The sequence below is a fragment of the Rhamphochromis sp. 'chilingali' genome, assembly GCF_963969265.1.
Source record: "Rhamphochromis sp. 'chilingali' genome assembly, chromosome: 13".
NCBI classification, from domain to species: domain Eukaryota; kingdom Metazoa; phylum Chordata; class Actinopteri; order Cichliformes; family Cichlidae; genus Rhamphochromis; species Rhamphochromis sp. 'chilingali'.
Genome location: NC_137940.1, coordinates 5,107,929 through 5,125,214, shown reverse-complemented (window position 1 = coordinate 5,125,214; position 17,286 = coordinate 5,107,929). Strand labels below are relative to the sequence as shown.

The 17,286-nt window shown below is 40.0% G+C and overlaps 1 protein-coding gene across 1 annotated transcript in view; it reads left to right on the top strand.

Moving 5' to 3' along the window:
* The first annotated feature begins 5,299 nt into the window (after positions 1 to 5,299).
* lingo2 (leucine rich repeat and Ig domain containing 2) overlaps positions 5,300 to 17,286 on the top strand; it is a 226,182-nt gene continuing 214,195 nt past the window's right edge. The window contains exon 1 of the mRNA XM_080901441.1: positions 5,300 to 5,896. The gene's annotated coding sequence lies outside the window, so the exon portion shown is untranslated. The remainder of the gene's footprint in view (positions 5,897 to 17,286) is intronic.

Below are 17,286 nucleotides of genomic sequence, written 5' to 3'. Positions count from 1 at the left end.
GACAGACTTCTTCTCTAGTGTGAATGACATTCTGATGTCAGTGCTGTTGATTCTATGGGTGTGGTCCTAAAAAGGCTCTTTAGAGTCCTGTCGATCTTGTAGTCCTGTTGATATAATTTTTCTTTTGTGTGCAGAACAACCTGTAAACAGCTTCATTCTGTCAGACTGTATTTGCATCTCCTTGCTGTCTTTGGGTGTGTTTTCTCACTTTGGAGCATTTGTTCCCCATGTGTTCATAATTTTGACAAATTGCATACTTTCATTGTTTTGGTTTTGGTTTTGTTTTGTTTGTTTTCTGGTGTTTTTTTTTCTGGGTTGCTGTGAGCTGACATCTCAGGGCCAGTGAACATTTGTCTTTGATTTAAAAAGTTACAATTTCATGATAATACATGATAGCATGGAAAAACATCAAAGCGTGGCTATATTTCTGATAATAAAATAAATATTTCAATATTTCACAATATTTCCCAAATTGACAGATAATTGTTATGTTGCAAGATGCACACAACCTTTCTGACAGTAAATATAGAAGCCATTCTATTACACATTGCTATCATTCTAGTTGTTGTGCCACAAAAACATTTTTTGTGCCCATATGTCAAGTCCTGTATGCCAAAAAAATCAGGATGTCCTACTGTTTTCGGTCACATTGATAAGCACACAAACCAGCATGCTTTATAGTCACTTAGCCAGGCATACAAACGGCAACAGGGTTAAGTTCAAGGTGCAATGTAGCATATCCCATTTCTGTGCATTATGCATACAATACTACAGGATTTTTAAGCACAGCTGCATTATGTACGGAAAGTAAAAATAAAGACAAGCGAGCAAGGATATTGAAATATACAAAAAGCGCAGGTGTATTACATGACTGTATTGCATGTAGGGTAGGTCCTGCTGTTTAGCATTCTGACTGTCATAACTTCTGAAAACACTTAATGGAAACACTTACTGAGACACTTAATGGAACTAGGCTATTATTAATGCACCTGTGCTTTCCTTATTGTGTCGAGTCAAAATGTCTGCGGTTAAAAAAGCTTGGGGAGGAAAAGATTTCTAGTAAATGTGTAGGTATAGGTAATTCTTACACAGTCCAAACATAAAAGAACAAAACAGAAAGCTCTATAGAGACAGAAGTGCATTCATCACATTTTTAGACCTCAGGGTTGTGCATTTCGGTAGTGCTGCATGTAAATAGAACACTCCACAGGATACCTTTTAAGAAAACATCCAGCAGGTGGTAATAGTCTGCACTGCAAAATATAAATACAGTGGCATTAACTGCATAATTGGAACTTGTTGAATCATGATATCTTATTCTGGAGGCCAAAACATTTGGTGCCTTGTGTGTTTTTTGGATTAATGTGAATACTTCTAGCAATCATCAAAGCTGTGCCTGCATTTACAGCATGGCGCTCCTTTGCTACCTCTAAAGTAATGTTAAACAATGGAGCAATCTTACTATATTTCATAGAGATATCGACCACAGATACACAGGGATAAGAATCCTCCACAAAATCTGCAAATTATTATTTTTAAACAGTTCCAGCATTGAAAAATGTAGTAGTATTGTTAACACCATCAGTTGGAGAGCACAGAAATACACATGCAAGGTTTTCTGATTACAGTTAACAAGCTGCGTCTGTCGTGTTAGTAAATTACCCAAAGCTGAATATCATGTCTTAGTTTGTGACCTTGCACTAAATTGCACATAAACTGAGCATGTCATATTCAGGTGACTGCACCTGTGTTTAGAACAGCACAACTTTTGTCAATCACTTATAAAACTAACCATAACTACAAGGAAGAAGACAGCACAGTGCAGTTGGTGTAGTTGTGAGGTCATACAACAACTTATTTCTTGGTAAAGATTGGTGATTAAATAATCCCTTTGTTCCCTGTGCTACCTACCGGTTGTTGTTGTTTTATTTTGTTTTGTATTTTACATACCTTTTAATGCATAATGGGAAAAATGTACATCAGTTATGTAACTTCATTAGCCTTTTGAGAAGTAAAAAAACAAACAAACAAACAAAAAAAAGCCAAGTGGCAGAGGAAAGGAACATGAGCTGTATTTGCTGGCTTTTTGAAACATGGATCTGGACCATTGACAGGTGGTTGGAAACTGTGCTACCTTGATAATGAGATTCAGGAAGGTCTTTGCTAGTAACTCAGCCAGAGGGTTTACCCAGGCTTATCTGCAAGCTGTACCACACTGAGGGAGAGAGAGAGAAAAATAGAAGGAAAATGGGAATTTTGGGATAGACACTTGTCTTTCACAGTAAACACTTGTGATGAATATTGAACATTGCTTCCAGTTTTAGAACATTAATCACATTTCTAAGTTGAGTAAGTGACAATTTCAGCCTCATGGGACCATCTGGCTGTGGTAAAGCATTGCCTGCAATTATAGAGTAATAAAAAGATAATATGTAGGTGTTGAATTTCTTACTTTTGAATTATTAGTGCATAACCTGGACAAGGCAAGTTCAGTTTATTAAAATTTGTTATATCATATTTTAGATAGATACAGTATTAAAGCATGGTCTGCCAAAACACTGTACTTTCATATTAGCATATCATAGTTGCCAGTTGGTGACAAAAGAAAATGCCAAATTTTCTCACGAAAGGCTCGTAATTATTGGTGGGACAAAACATTGATAAGCTGACCATTATTAATATATGAGACACCATAAATCGTTCCCCTGTGTAATTTAACTTGCTGGAGTCACCAGTTCATGAGTCCTTCTCATGTTGCCCTCAACTGAATGAGGGTAAAGTGCAAGAAAGTAAAGTAACTTTCAGTGACGAAGAGGAAATTCACAGGGGAGAAATGACAGACACTTTGAATACATTGGAAAGCATATCAGAAAGCCCATTAAATACATGGACACAACAAAACTGACCAGTGAAAATAATAAACACACTGGTACCATGCAGTGGAAATACACACACCTGCTTTTGCCTTTTTAGGAGTAATTTTTCTTGTCAGTAAAACATATGCTGTGAGTCATTGATGATTTTCTTGCAGTATATCTTCTTGCAGAATTGCCATTTTCATAGCATTGTTACCAAAGTGTTGTGATAATATGTACTGTGGGGAATTTAAGGTTGTATTACAAAGAGTATTGAGATGACACAAATTTAATAAGAAGACCTGTTCTAGGTTTGAACCTGATGATCTGCTGAGAGTTTGCATATTCGACCTGTGTCTCTGGATACTCCAATTTCCTCCCATAGTCCGAAGATATGCATGTTAGGTTAATTGGTGATTCTAAATTGGCAGGAGGTGCAGAAGTGATCATGAATGATTGTCTCTCTGTGTTAGCTATGGTGATGGACTGGTGCCTTTTCCAGGATGTTCCCTGCCTCTCGTCCAGTGTCAGCCTCAACTCTAATTGGATAAGTGGTTGAGAAAGTGGATGGATGGATGTTTCTGCAAATAACTTTTTGGTTCATTAGGTGTGCACAAACATGAACAATTACACTGTTTCACAAATGTCCATGAAATGGGGTTGTGAGTAGGGCCTCTCCCTGAAAGTCAGAGCTTTAAAGCATCAGTCAAAGCCTCATATGCGTTTAATGAACCTGTTTGTTCTTTGTACTATAGGTGTCTGAGAACTAGCTGCAGCCGCTGCGAAGTGCATGCTGGCATCGGTAACTCTGTGTATGTAATCAGTAATAAAGTGTGTGGGTATGCATAAGCTTCAGTATAATGGCTATACAAATGCAAACTTATTTTATGTTTGCATGACATTGCATTAAGTTTGACAAGAAGTGGCTAACAATAATTTCTTAAAGAATGAATTACTGTAATTTATTAATATATGTACACAATATATGCACCTTTTATGGTTTCACTTGTTTGTTTTTATGCATTTACAATAACAACAAATCAAAATGATAAAAATGAAAAGAACAAACGTTTAAATGATCATAGAGAACCACTGAATACAGTTAAGCTGAAAAAGTTCTCATTGACAATAAGCAATGATTTTCACTAAACTGGACAAATGTGAAGTTGTTGACTAAAATATTTCCTGTGATAATGGATTTCCTAGACAAACCCCTGACATTAGATTTTTTTTTCTTTAACTGGACTAAAAAAATGTCCTTGTTGGCATGACTCCCCAGGGAGACCAGAGTGATGGATGGAATTCAGTAGCAAGTGACTCTGCCAAAACCACCTGCTCATAGTTTTGGTGTCAGGTTGTTGATGTGATGTAACCTTGCCTCGATAAAATCAAGGGCACCATCCACTTATAAAGCCCACTTAAAATGTAACCAACCAAGCTACCAAATTTTTTTGTGTTCTACATGACTTGGAAGTTAAATTATAATGCCTGTGTAATCCTAATTGACGAACATATGAGGGGTTGCACATACCATTAAATAGGAAACAAGCTACCTCACTTGGAATGTGAAGTCCAGGCTTAGGAAGATAATTGCCTGGCTTTAGCGATGCTACTTATTCATAATAAGCATGTGAGAGTGGCAGCTCTTTGTATATGACAAATTGGTTACACCATGAATGGTATGTATCGAGAGCATTTACACAAATGTTTTCGAATTGTATTTTTTTGGTACAATATTTATTATTGCACACAGCTCGTCAAGTATTCACACAATGATAACAGAATTCCTGGCAATTTGTTTAGGTGGCTAATTATATAATTGTACAGCTGCTACTGCTTGGTTCTTGTTTCTATGCAGTGTGCTGCTCTCTTGCTTGCTATTTTTGTCTTCCTCTTCAGTCACACTTGACAGTTGGCCAGCATCAACTACCGAACATCAGAGAAAAAAAAGTTATGACCAAAAAAAAAAGTTAAAAAAAATGTCAGCTCCAGGGATATTTAGTAATCAGGTTACAAGGATGAAGAAAGGAGATTAGATTGCCTCTTGGTTCAGTGCTCTTTTCCATGCTGCTGCTCCTTCTCTTCATATCTATTTAATTTTACATATTTATCAGGTATTATTTGTTACTCTGAGGACTATGGGCGGTGAACCTTTCTGTCTGACATGGCTGGAAATGGCACAGCGGTAATTGTCAAAAGCCAAAGCTAGAGAAGTGCATATCGCAGTGTGTATGTGTGTGTGTAAAGGAAAGGAGAGGAGGAGAGAGAAAACGAAAGGGTGGGGAGGTGCAGTGAGAAACAGGGAGGGTGTATGTGTGAGGGAGGGGTAAGGCGAGAGAGAGAGAGAGAGAGAGAGACAGCAGGAGAACGAGCGGCTCGCCTCATTCCGCTGCTTTCTCAGCATCTATTCTGTGAGAGTCTATTCTGGAGAGGAGAGCGCTACCGAACAGGCGAATAGGAGAAGGAAAAGAGGACAAAATCCACTGATCAGGGAGCATATCGAGGAAAAGAACACATAATCTAGTCTCACTGGCATGTGTTATCACCATCTATAGCTTTGGTGGAGGTCTGTGAAAGTTTCCATCCTGGGGGGACACCCTCCCCTTGTTGTGGGGACGAACAGCGGATGCTGAATTTCATTCCTGAAGGCAGGGGGAGAGCTGTGAGGACCGGCTGGATTCACTTGCATTGGAGCTGGTAGTGCGCACCAGAAGAGATCCTACAGTCTCTCGTTCTCCCTTGTCTCTCATAAACGCATTTTCCAGTAGAATACCTAACATTGTTTAGCTCTGCCAAGGTGGAATATCAGGGAGAACCAGCCCAAAAGAAATTAATCTAAACCAAGGAACTAAAGGGTAATGGATTATGCACAAATTCACTGAAGGACATCCTGCTCACAAAAAGTAAGTTCAAATCAGAAAAGGCTTTTAATTGGTTTCTGATTTTAAAAGACTTGTGGGATTTTTGCCCTTGTTGTGGAGCAGAACCAATCGTATCTCATGACAGCTTGCGGACTATAGGATTCTGGATAGTATTTCAAGGTAAGAAAACATCCGTGGCTTCTTTTATATTAAAAGCACCCTTCAGGTTTTCTGTGAAAGGGGCAGATTAGGCAGGCGAAAAGCTCAGCATGAAATATGCAGTGACGTGGGAAAGAGAAAGCACTATGAAAAAGACGGATCTTGTCTTTCATTGTATTTAATCAGTTTTACAGAAAGTGCAAAGTTAGAAAAAATGTACAACTACACAATGAGAAGCCCCGTGGCTTTCAGAGAACAAGATTGCTTTTTGTGACGGCTGTGAAAGACTACTCCCCTCTGCAGAGAAGAATGTGTCTATGTGTATCTGCATACTTGTGCATGTGTGTTTGCTGAGAGGGAAGATGCCTGCCTGCAAAGCAATTCATGCTTTGCTTCCTTGCTATATATTGGTTATCACCAGGGGAGGCTGCAAGTGGAAGGGGCATAATTGCAGTGGTTGTTTGTTCGCATCTTTGCAACACCTAGTATCAGTGAGAAGGGAATTACTTTTGTACAGTAGCCGTATTTTATTCATAAACGTGAGGGCCTCAGCATTTTAAAGGCTGCCTTATTCCTTTTATCTGGCCACAGATAAGTGATTCTGTCTGGTATTACACCAGCTCAGATGCTCTACATCACACTTTCACCTTCAGCTTCTATGTATTTCTGAATCTGTTCTAGCAATGCACTTTTGTGTCTCTTTGCTTTTTCCCCAAATGTGAAAGTGATGATAAAGTGTTTTTCTGTTGATGCTCTAACTTTCTTTTTTTTTCCAGATGAAAATTTAGACTCTTTCATTAGGCGGTGTAGGGTCTGACAGAGAGATGATCGTATATGTTTTTTCTTTATTGGAAAGAGTGAATCTGCTGCCCTCTTGATCAATACCAGCCAAGTGCATGGCTATCTCCTTTTGTAAGGCAACGGTTGAAATATTTATTGCTTGAGCATCCTGTCGGTTCCCTGAAATATTTAAAATAATTGAATAATGAATAGCCTGTCTAAGCTGTCAAAGCCCAGTTTTTGGCCTGGGCAGATGATTATAATGCCATCTCCTCATGTAACATGCCAAACAGTGACCATTAAATGCCTTTGCCTCTGGATATAAAAATTTCACAAGAAGTGTTTCTCCTCTTTCAAAACATCCACTGGGGGGGAGTGGAGCCTGATGGGAAGTTGATGACAGCTCCTGTGTATCTGGCATTGACTGCCAATATTGGCTAAAACCTCCAATTGTTCCAGTGAATGTATAGTGTGTTTATTTAGTATAGTGTGTTCTTTGCAAGCTCCTTTGACTACGATGACCTGGATGACTGAGAACCTTCACAGACGTATAGTGTGTTTGTAAGAAACTGCTCTATTGAGTGTTCTATTGAACTCGTATTTAGCGTTCATTATGCATGATGTGTGTTTGTTTACTCTTTAAAGATATGCGACCCTGTTATCTGTTCTCCCTGCTCTATTCATTTAATCCAGTGATCTATATCTGCACTATTTGTTTGTTCAATATGCAACGTCGTGTGTACATATGTGTGTAAGAGAAGGCGTATAAATGAAACGAGTTTTTGTGTGTATCTGGTATCTGTGTGGGTGTGTATTTGTCCAGAGCTCTGAGCTTCATCCCTTTTGATGTTTTATTGAGTGTTAACCATAGTAGGGCTGACGCATTCCCTCTGATATGGAGTAGCATGGTTAAAGGAACACACAGACACTGACTTTGCTCACCTTTGTATTTTCTTTAACTCTGAATTAGCAATGCTATGTCTGCCTCTTTTGGCCCTTTAGAATTGGGAAATGATTTGGTCCAGGTTGGTTCTGTATGCAGGAAGTGTGAAGGTCTGAGCATGCATGTCTGGATGTAAGCTAGTAGGGTGTATGTGCGCTGTGGGTATACAGCCTGTATGGTCAGATGAAAGTGCCTGCTTGTGAATTTAGAGTCCGTTAAGGGGCTAGTATAGAGTCAGTCTTTCCTCTATTGCTGATTCTAGCAAATGAGTCAAAGACAAGGCCCTCCATTTGCAGTGATAATCTGTATCCTCTGAATCACAGGATGGACGCAGCAGAAGGACAGAGCCCTCTTCTACACTGGGATTATCCACTGTTGCTGACAGCACAGAGACAACAAGGAAACAATGTTAATGGCAAAAATGTTGGGGTTTTGATTTATTACTCACAGGAGGACAGCTTATATCAGTATGCATGCACGCGGGTAGGCAGCTGATATCTGACACACCTGCTTCCAAATACAATAAATCATTTGCAATCATGTGCATGTGTCAGTCAGATCACATTATAAAATTGTCAAATCATGCTTAATATCTTAATATATATGTTTTTGACTGCTAGTAGTACAGTAGCTTTTACACTGAATATTTTAATTAATTTTAATAATTAAGGTTCATTAAAATGAATACTGCATGAATATCTATATTATATATTGATAAACCTTTTTAAATTAAAGCATGCCCTGGTCATGTTGCCAATTTTAGGCAGAGTAACCATTCTAGTCACTGTGGTAGTGAAAATGAACCTTTTTAGAATTCAAAAATGCTAAAATGTTGAATTCCAAATTTCCCTTTTGAAAGAAATGTTATTTCATGTGATTTTCAAGAGTTTCAAAGCTTTTTATTATTTTAATATTAGAAAAATATCCTGCATACCAAAATGGCAAAATTCAAAGTGATGGGAAAAAAGGTAAAAAATAATAACTTGCACTGCGACTTGTATAGTATCAATTAGATGTTGTCTGTATTGTTGGTATTGTGAGAGAACAGATGCAAGATTTGTACCCAGAAGCAGCATATTTTTAGCCTGTCCATTAAGGACATGGGAGAAAAATCAATGATCACAGACTGAAACACTGGGTTTCAAATTTAACTTTTTCTTCTATGACCTCTGAATACAGTTGGAAATATGCACTTTGTAAATAACAAAATAAGTTGGGTTTTTTTCCAGATTTGTTTCAACTAATTTATCCATAGATTTATTTATTATCACTAATGTTGGTAGATTTGCCTTGGTCACATTTGTAGCACACATATTGTGCAGGCCCACCCCCTATATTTCATTACAAGCTGATATGTGTTTAATGGTTAATTGCAGTCAGAAAAACATTAACATAGTCATGTTAGCCCCACATCTGTAGCATATGCACCACCAGCTCTGAAACCAGCTTTTAGAGAGGTATGGTCAAGACCAAAGCATGACAGGATATGGATGATCTGCTGTGAGCTCCTTTGAATTCCTGATGAAGCGAAACACAATATGCTCAAACAGCTGGGTCATTTATGGAAAATGCCGACTCATCACAGTCCCCTCAAAGGAGGGGAAAATAATTCAGTTTTAATAGTGTTTGCCTCACAGAGAAAAAAATATATATCTTGAATGACTTAGTTCATTACATTGACAGCTTGTTTATTTAAAAAAAGAAGAAAAAGGAAAAGTTAATGGAAGGCATATGGACAAACAGGTTACTGTTTAAACTTTACTTAATATTCTAATTAAAAGTAGCAAAATAATACTAATGTTGTCAATGCTCAAGTGTGCTGAGCAAATGCTTGACAATAAAAGGAGACTATGTTTCATTTGTTGCATTTCTTAAACAAAACAAAAAATCTTTAACATATACTTAAAAATACAGTAAGTGTATAGCTGCAGTTTGGTGATAAATGCTTGGCATTTGTTTTCTTTTGAGTTTATGTGCTAAGTGACTGCTGGTGGCAGTGTAGCCCTTTAGGGATAGTGTAACAGTGAAGGGGCTGAAGGCAGTCTGATGCAAGAGAACTTATCTCCTAACAGCCTCTACTGACAGTGACCTTGCTGTATGTGTCAGTTTGAAGAATGACCTTCCTGGACAATCTGCCGTGGGCAATGTATGTCGTATTACCTTTGGAAAGTCCCTTTTTGTGTGTTGTTGACAAGGAGCATTAGCAAGGGTCAAGGGTGATGTAGCTGGCTAAGAATTGGGGGCAGAGCATGTCGCACCGATGTGGCATTTAAGATAAAATAAAGGGGAAAAATGTTTTGGGCTAGTTCCATGACCAAAGTGATGAAATTGGTGTCTTTTTGTTACATAACGTCTTTGGGCATAATGTTTTACACTGACCCCATTTTGTAATAAAAGGAGTTGTGTCTCAGTATGTGTCACTAAGACACATGTAATTCATCTAGTAGCTATCTACCCAATAAGTGATTTATGGTGCAAACATACAAACACACCAACCAAAGCACTTAAGCGCCATTACTGACCAGTGTTGTTTTTTTTAAGCTAATTAAGAATCATTAAATATTCACACAGTAGAACAACTTGCCTATATCCTAATGGCACACGAAGATGGATACTAGTTCTCTTTTTAGCAAGGTCACCGTTGGAACTATCCATTTTGTATTTTGCCTCCATCAGCCAATTTAGGATGTCCTTACAGTGACTTTGCCCCCCTTCATCCTTTCTTTGCACCCTCAGTTTTCAGGTCTGAAATAGGGTATTTAGAGTATTGACCGCTTTGCTTTTTAGATGGCAACAAAAATGCTTCGTCCCTCCTACCAAAGTGAATGCATATTCTTTCCTTTCATGTTTATAGCCCCATTGAAAGATATATTCACATAACAGATTATTAGTTTATTATAAAGATAAGAAACAAGATTTATTCTGCAAGTGCAAATTGTGTAAAATATATTCAGTAAAAGTCTTATTGTAAAAATAACAAAAACAGAAACCTGCATTTGACAAAACCAAAAATCACTTATGCATTTAAAAGTGGCAGTAAATGATAATAGGGAGCTGTTTAAATTGTATTTTTAAACTGTGAGCTGCCAGGCTTTTGCCCAGAAAGGTTAGGTCATTACGTGCATAACAATATGCCCACTAATGCTTCACAGTTTGATCGGGATATGTCAGAGTGGAGTCTTTTCATTGTAACAATAGTGAAAATGTCAGGACATGGATGCTTTTATGCCTCTGAGGAGACTGTGGACTCTTCAACAGTACTTGTGTTTCTTACACTGGACAAGCTCCCATAACCTCGTTTTTACCAGAGTATGAAAGGCTCTCAGCAGGACAGTCGACCAGTGCTTGTTAGGGCAGGTCCTGGATCCTTGTCTCCTTTGGGCTTACAGCTGATATAGAACAAAGTACAGCTCTGATATTTGTTAGTTTCTAATGCTTTAAGGAGTCTGTGGAGAGGAGGATCCCCTATACACCTTAACACACCTTAAAATCTGGCTAAGAGCTTTTTTTGTGCTCTAGGCTTACAGAAGATTTTGCTGAGTCTTGTGAATGACTTGTGGTTTCTCGTTGGAAGTAAAATGTTACACTTAGCGAGTGCAGTTTAAAGCTGAAACAAAGAATAAAAAAAACCCAAAAAACGGATGTAATATGAATCCACAAAAGAGTTATTGGCACAAATATAGTTGTTAATAGTTTCTATAATTCTTGGTCATGTGTTTTATTGGGTTTCAGAGACTAATGTCCATACAGACCATTTAATTGCTACAAAAAACACAAAAAGCCCCAAAATGATGAGATCGATTCATGTAAGGCACAAAGGTCTCATATTACACCTGCCCTGTTCTATTAAGATAGTGACAGTTGGCTGCTGTCCAATAAGCACAACGACCCAATTTCATAATAACCCTGCTCCTGAACTCCCAGAGACTGCAGTTACCTCCTGCTCCATTTCAGACTGTTACGTAAAGTGCCAATAAATCAGGATGGTCCTGTGATTCATTGTTCCCCGTTTAATTTATTCCATTCTTTTTCTCATTTTTGTAAAAACTCAGACAGCTTTAGTTAGTTGAGAGTTGTGAGAACCTTTGTCATGCTGTGACTCTTGGGAGGGATGGAAAACACAGTAAATAGATATGAATTACTCCTGTCCCAGCTTCTCTCCCTCTTTCTTATTTCTCTGGTTCTATTCTTTTTCCCAGCTAACTCTGTGTGTTACCAGAGGTTTGACTGTCCAGTGGAAGCTCTGGAGTGTTTGAGTGAGCTGGATAGAGTTACTGAATGCTGTACATAATCGCCTCCCTGCTGAGTGTCCTTTCATGTACAGAGGGTTGCTGTCTGGTAAATCAGTTACTTGTCTCGTGCAAATGTAGTAGACTCATATATATGAGTATTGATTTCAGGTTAAATGCTATATAACTTGACTAAGATGGCCACTGTTTCAACATGTACAGGGTGGGCCATTTATATGGATACACCGTAATAACATGGGAATGGTTGGTGATATTAAAGTCCTGTTTGTGGCACATTAGTATATGTGAGGGGGCAAACTCCTCAAGATGGGTGGTGACCATGGTGGCCATTTAGAAGTCGGCCATCTTGGATACAACTTTTGTTTTTTCAATAGGAAGAGGGCCATGTGACACATCAAACTTATTGGTAATGTCACAAGAACAACAATGGTGTGCTTGGTTTCAACGTAACTTTATTCTTTCATGAGTTATTTATAAGTTTCTCTTTGTTCACAGCCATTGACATGTCGAAGAGGTTAACACGTGAGGAGCGGATCGAAATTGTGTTGATATCTGGTGAATGCAGTAACCGGGTCATTGCAGCAGATTTCAATGCAAGACACTCTACGAGACCACCCATCTCCCATGCTACAGTTAGCAAACTGCTTGCTAAGTTTTGTGAAACTGGTTCAGTGTTGGATTTGCCAAAATGTGGACGCAAGAAAACTGTCACTAATGAAGAAACATCAGTGGCTGTCCTAGCTTCATTCAGCAAGAGCCCACAGCGTAGCACTCGCCGCATGTCACTGGAGAGTGGCATTAGTCGAACATCCCTTCGGCGGATATTAGCTACTCACAAATGGCACCCTTACAAACTCCAGCTACTGCAGCATCTCAACGAGGATGACCCAGATCGGCACACAGAATTTGCAGAATGGGCAAAACAAAAATTGGAACAGGACCCTCAGTTCACGCAGAAGATTTTGTTCAGTGATGAGGCAAACTTTTATGTGAATGGTGAAACAAACAAAACCACCACTATTGGTCTGACACTAACCCACATTGGATGGATCCCTCCAAGACTGTTGGAACAACAAAAGTGATGGTTTGGTGTGGTATATGGGATACAACGATAGTGGGTCTATTCTTCATCAATGGAAACCTCAAGGCCACTGGATATTTGAAATTACTACATGATGATGTGTTTCCCTCTATGCACTGAAGCTGGCACGTTCCCTGAGTTTTTCCAGCAAGATGGTGCACCACCACATTATGGGTGCCAGGTCCGAGCATTCCTAGATGAACAGTTTCCTGGAAAGTGGATTGGTCGTCGTGGGCCAGTTGAAAGGCCCCCAAGGTCTCCCGATCTGACCCCCTTAGACTTTTATCTTTGGGGTCATCTGAAGGCAATTGTCTATGGTGTGAAGATACGAGATGTGCAGCACCTGAAACTACGGATGCTGGATGCCTGTGCTGGCATTTCTCCTGCGGTGTTGCTATCAGTGAGTGAAGAGTGGGAGAAGAGGGTTGCATTGACAATCCAACACAATGGGCAGCACATTGAACACATTTTATAAGTGGTCAGAAACGTGTAAATAACTCATGAAAGAATAAAGTTACATTGAAACCAAGCACACCATTGTTTTTCTTGTGACATTACCAATAAGTTTGATGTGTCACATGACCCTCTTCCTATTGAAAAAACAAAAGTTGTACCCAAGATGGCAGACTTCTAAATGGTCACCATGGTCACCACCCATCTTGAGGAGTTTGCCCCCTCACATATACTAATGTGCCACAAACAGGACTTTAATATCACCAACCATTCCCATGTTATTACGGTGGATCCATATAAATGGCCCACCCTGTATATATAGACCCATATCTGTTCATTTATTGTACAATTTTAGATCTAGAGATTTAGAATTTTAGATATTTTTGAGAAACTACATCCTGCGAAATATCAAGCTGCTATGAAATGAGAGCAAATGAGAATCTTTGTTTTTACTTAAATTTGTTATCTGTCGGGGCGGTCTGCCTCTCCCCACCGCAGGGAAAAGGGTAACACCACCTGGGTCTGGGTGCAGTTCCCCCCTCCAGGGGCAAGGGTACCTAGACCCGGTTCGTAGAGTACGCTTGGGGAGTGTGATCGTGTGTACAGCGTCTCTTTATGTCTGTCTCCACGTTGGTTGAGTGTGGAGTGAGTGCATATGAGAGCATGAGGGTGGGAATGGATGTTTGTGTCTGTGTGTGCCTGTATGTCTGTCTCTATATGTCAGGTTGGGTATCAGATGCCACCTCTCTGGGGACATCTCAGGCCCTCCAAGGTTTGGAGGCCTATCTCCCCCCACCACCACTTCCCCTGCCAGTGGCGGACTCCCTCAGATATCGGTGCGTTGGTGGTTCTTTGTGTCTGGGGATGGGCGTCCGGGTACACACCGGCTCACTCCTTGGCGGCCGCTTATCGGGGCCTGGAGCCTGGGGCTCGCTCGGGCCACTTCGGAGGTGGGGTGCCCCCGGCCTCTCAGCCTGGGGCTCGGTCACTCAGGTACAGCTGGCTGCCGGCGGAGCTCACGGGCGCGTCACTGCAACTCCCCCTGGCTTCTGCTCCGCGGCTGCTGAGTGAGCCCTCATCTGGGACTCTCCTCAGCTCTTACTGGGACAGTGGCGCGGCTGCCCCTCTGTTGGTCTTCCTTGGTCTCTTGTGTTCTGGGGGCCTCTGGATGTCTGGAGTTTTGATCTCCTCCATACCTGCTTCATACCCTGGAGGACGGGGCTGTGGCTCCCCACACTCCCTAGCAGATCGTTACATGGAGAAACCTTTGGAATGCAAGCATGCTGATCCACACAGGTATGCTCACAGGTGTACACACGGGTATTCACAGACGCGGACTACAGCTTTCTTGGCTGCTGCCTCAAAGCACATTGTGCGCTGTCTATCTTGCGTGCTGCACAATATTGTTTATTATTTAGTATCTACTGATATCTACTGCTAGCTAGTTTATTGTGATGGTGCCGTTTTTTTTTTTTATTATGTTGCTCTTTGTTGTTTGCTTTCTCTTCTGTTTTTTTTTCTCCATACAGGTGATCCAGGTGTTTTTTTTTTGTTTTTTTTTTTCTTTCTTCCCCCCTTCTCACCGTCTCTTCTCCCCTTTGGTTTTCTTTCTCTCCCTCTCTTTCTTTCATTCTTTCTCCCTGTCCTATCCCCCAGTCATGTCTGTCCCGTTTGTAGCAACTGAAAATAAAATAAATTCATAATTATAATAAAGGTCAATCAAATGGACCAATATAGCAAGGCCATGATGATCCACTTGGTAAAATAAATCCGCTTGGCATCTTTCTTGGCCTTAAGACAGCAATTCTGATGGCTAAAGATCCAAACGGGACACAAAAAGAAAAAAAGAAAAAAAATGTTATCTGTTTTTAGAGTGACTTTATCTGTGAAAACATTGCTTGCCCACTAATGGCTTTATTTACATAATGATTCATCATATTGAAGATGTCCCTCCGCTCTCATATTTGAATGCATGTTGTCATTAGGAACTAATTTTTTTGTGTCATTCTCAAGATTTGTATGTGTTCTGAAAACATAAGTATAATGGCTTAATAAATAAGAATGTGCCAGTCTGACTTTTTGGTCTATGATCATGTTTACTGTCTTTGGATATCATCTGATATAAATTAGTTATCTTACATTAATAACCTGCAAAGAAGCGAATGATTGTATTTCTGTATATTTCAAAATCAGAAGTAAACAGTGTTTGGCATGTATTAATCAATCCAAAAGCATGGCACTACAAAAATTAAATACAAAAAAAAAGCACCCCAGTCATGGAGGAAGAGGTCTTGAGAGAAATTTTGTTGTTCATGAACCCATCGATTCCATCTAAAGAGCTTGATCGGTGTCTGAATGGTTTAATGAATAAGAAATGCATGTGAATCATATGTACTTTTCAGTAAAACCTGTGGGAATTTTTGATATATTTGACAGCCATCATTCCCCAAACCGAAAATGGAATTTTTATAGAGCAGCGTTCTATCCCGTCAGTCAATTCCATAACTTGTGGAATCAACTGAATGCTGGTGGCTCTAATTTACTAGTTGCCATGTTACATCTAGCATTTCAAATTCAAATTCAAATTTTATTTGTCACGTACACAGTCATACACAGTACGATATGTAGTGAAATGCTTGGACAACTGCTCGTGACCTAAAGAAAACAAAAATGGAAAAGGCTATGAATAAGATAGGAAATAAATATGAAAAATTAAAAAGGGTAAATTTAACTAGGAAGGAATAAAATATAAATTAAGGTTAAAATGAAATAACTGTACAACACAAATTAGAATGAAGGGTAAATTTAACTGGGAGAATAAGATAAAATATATAAATTAAAGTTGAAAATAAAATAACTGTACAACAAAATACACAATACACAATATAGAACTATATAAGAATGTATGAAGAAATCTAAATATAAATAAATATATACACAATAACAGCAGCTGTACAAGTATTAACCGGAAATGAAGAATATAGTGACCAGTGTTGTGCAAAAACAAAGTCCAGAAAGTCCAGTGTGTGTGTAAGAACCATATGTGTGGGTCAGTACTGTGTGGTGGTGTGATTGAGAGACCGTATCGCCTGCGGGAAGAAGCTCCTCCTCAGTCTCTCTGTGTTGGTCTTCAGGGAGCAGAATCGCTTTCCTGACCTCAACAGAGAGAACAGTCTGTTGTTGGGATGGCTGAGGTCCTTCACGATCTTCCTGGCCTTGGTCCAGCACCGCCTGCTGTAGATTGAGTGCAGGTCAGGGAGCTCGGAGCGGATGGTACGCTCAGCTGACCGCACAACCCTCTGTAGAGCTCGTCTGTCCTGCATGGTGCTGTTCCCGAACCAGGTTAAGATGTTTCCCGCCAGGATGCTCTCTATGGTGCACGAGTAAAAGTTCCTGAGCACCTTGGAGGGCAGTTGGAAGTCTCTCAAGCATCTGAGGTGGTAGAGACGCTGTCGGGCCTTTTTCACCACGGTGTTGATGTGACAGGACCATGACAGGTCCTGCGTGATGTGAACTCCGAGGTATTTGAAGCTGTCCACTCTCTCCACTGGGCACTCGTTGATGACGGGGGTCTGGTAGTTCCTCTCCTGCTTAGTGCTGAAGTCCACTATCAGCTCCTTTGTCTTACTGACGTTTAGAAGGAGGTTGTTCCTCTGGCACCAGTTCTCCAGATTCCTAATCTCCTTCAGGTAGGCCGTCTCGTTGTTATCAGAGATCAGGCCCACCACGACGGTGTCGTCAGCAAACTTGATGATGGTGGTGGAGCTGGTAGTGGCCACACAGTCATATGTGTACAAAGAGTACAGCAGGGGGCTCAGAACACACCCCTGGGGGGCTCCAGTGCTGAGAGTGGTGGAGGCTGAGACATGTCCGCCCATCCTTACTGCCTGTGGTCTGCCAGTTA